Below are 2,982 nucleotides of genomic sequence, written 5' to 3'. Positions count from 1 at the left end.
AAACTATAAATGCATACCAATACTGCGCGCAAGCATTAGCGACTGTTTTGCAGCTCAAGTAAGCAGCGAGATATTGAATGGGCTGAGGAGCAGCTAGCTAACAAGCAAGCTACACAACCTCTGGCTACTAACGTTATGGAATAAAATGTATATTTTTGTTTCTTTTTGCGAGGTCCAACTTTAGCAGACATACGTGTAATACTAAAACGGGACATTTTTAGAAGCCTTGTTCCAATGTTTGTTCGCAATAAAGCCCGTTTTAGCTGTGCAGGGAGCAACTTGGATAAAAGTGACAGCGCTAAGCTAACGTGTGCTAGCTAACGTCAGTTGGCTGTAGAAGCTGGTGGCCTGTGAATGGGTCTTTCTTACCGTCATAAACTGCTCCAGGGGCGTCCAGTTTTTAAGGAATATATGTTTTGCCTTATGAGGAAATGTTTTGTGAATGGGCGATATAGCCCGAACATCCAAGATCAGTTGACCCGCTGCCGATGAAACCCGAGCATCATCACTATCACCGTCTTCATCAGTACTGGGAGTCCGGCGCTGCTTCACACACATCCATCCAGCAGAGCGGGGCCTCCACCGGGCTCGACCATGCGACTGGCTGGGCGACGACGGATAATCCACAAGACAGGAGCCCCCGCAGTAACCATTGGCTAGACACGGCGACTAGCAGTCATTTCAGGTCGACTGAATGCAAAATATATTCCCACGGATACGTCAAATTGAAGAAAATATGTTCACCGAAAAGGTAACAATTGAACAACTTGAATCGTAAAATCACAAAATAGGCAAATGTTCCGTTTCTGACTTTCCTAACATGAGCCTCTCCGTTGTTGTCAGCGTCCCCTGGTCTCTGCAGCTGCTTTGCCTGCCTGCCTGCCTTGCAGCACAGCAAGGATCAGCAGAGCGACGTAATGGCGCAAACCGAGCGCACAGGGGCGGGGCCACAGAGAGGGAGGCGCGCTGTTTGTTTCTGAACGCACCCAGGTATATCTGTGCCAGAATATAATCCTAAATATTCACACATTTAAATCCATTGAGACCCTTTAAAAAGATCACAATGATAGTTATTGATTTTGTTCATCGAATTTTCTGCCAAAACATGTGCATTATTTGACCACTGGTATTAAGAGCAGCAAAAGTATATAACCTGATGTATAGAATGTTACTTTATCTTAATATGCTCAGCAACATATATTTGTACATTCAATTATGTTGCAGCGCATGTCAATTATGTGTATTTTATTGCAGATTGAAGAAATTATTTAGTTTTTCCACATGATGTATAAATAAAAAAATAAAAAACAGACTTCATAAAGCTGTTATTTGCTGGTGCACATCCAGTAACTGCCATCCAAATAATTAATACAAAAATAGATGTATAAAAATAGCAGTTTGCCCATATTCTAATGTGTATTGTGAGATCATTCTGCATACTTTGAATGTATTCTGATAATATTACATTACATGTTACTTGTTAGAAGCTTTAATCCAAAGCGATTTACATACTCGATAGTGGACAATCCCTATAGGAGACATTTGGGGTGAAGTGTTTTGCCCAGGGACACAACGACATGCTGACTGCAGTGGGGTTTGAACCTGTGCTCCCGTGATCCCAACACCAACGCACTAGTCCACTGCACCACAGCCTCCCCTCTTAATAAGTTTGTGAATAGCTCAAAAGATTACCTACATAACAATACAGTCAAAAATAACTGCATTGTTAAAGGCACCACAATGGAATATTATTAGAAAAATAAAGGATTTCATGTTTACATTTTTTTATTTGAATTCCATCTTTAAAGAGTCTTGTCCTTACATGAAACCTTTTTCAGAAGTCATTGTATGACTTTCGGTCATCGCAGTTATTATGAAAATACCTTTTTTTGTTTGTCCTCATTCACTTAAATTCCAAGCTTGTTCATTCAGACCATATGAATCTGTAGCCCTGTCATTCACAGGACACTGTGAAAGAAAGAGAGAAATAAACTGAAGTAAGTGAGAGCGTGGTAATGTGGGCTGTACTGACCTCAAGTGGCTTGCAAAAGAAATAGCCTACAAAGCAGCTAACAATGGCCCATTATACAGTAACACTGTTGGGCATACAATGGAGTAAGCAGATGAAGCGGAGTGCTGAAAACAAGACAATGAGCCCAGTGTTGGTGATATGCATATCCCAAAAGCCACCTTGTACTCGGGGAAATTATGCAGTACTGTAGACCTAAAAACCCACTGTTTTTTTTTAGCTATGGTTTTATTGTTTATTTCTTTACTAGGATTTAAATATAGTATGACCTAATGATAAAAGGGTTTCCTTCGGGGGGGACATTTCTTTTTTGACATGTTGGGGGAAGAATTTACTTGAAGAATGCAGGGTGCCAAGGCACACAATGTGCTGCATAATCACAGATCTGGAACAAATGATGCATCTTGCTCAAAGGCACGTCAGAAAACACTAAACCCTAGCTGTCCTGATTTAGGAACAGTCACTCATCTAAACCACTGAATGCTTTTTTTATCCAGATGTTGTCATGATATGCTTCTTCTAGTTTTGATTGCTTGACCCTTTAAAGAAAAACAGTGGATCCCACTTAGTGCTTCTAAGGCAGAGTCTACCTCAGGACAATGATGTAAAACGTCAGTGTGTGTCTATGTACATCACTATTCATTATGCGTTTATATTTAGCTCAGTCCACAGGGTACTAGATTGGAACTGTAATTAAAACAGCAGCGTATCTGAACCTTGTTAATATGCAGACAGACGACCTAAGGGGACTCGGGTGCAATATGATGAGTTCTGAGGCACAATAAGCTGCATATTAAGATTATTATCGCTAAACAAATTAGCGACGGCCATGCAAATCCTGTGAGAGTACATCCAGTGTTACCCTCTTTAAATGTTATTTGAGGCCTGACCGTGAGAGGAATACAATAATGCTGCTGCACATTGAACTCAATGAACAGGAATAATAGATGGTA

Source organism: Notothenia coriiceps, unplaced genomic scaffold (assembly GCF_000735185.1).
Source record: "Notothenia coriiceps isolate Sejong01 unplaced genomic scaffold, NC01 NC01_scaffold00021034, whole genome shotgun sequence".
NCBI lineage: Eukaryota > Metazoa > Chordata > Actinopteri > Perciformes > Nototheniidae > Notothenia > Notothenia coriiceps.
This window is presented reverse-complemented; position numbering follows the sequence as displayed.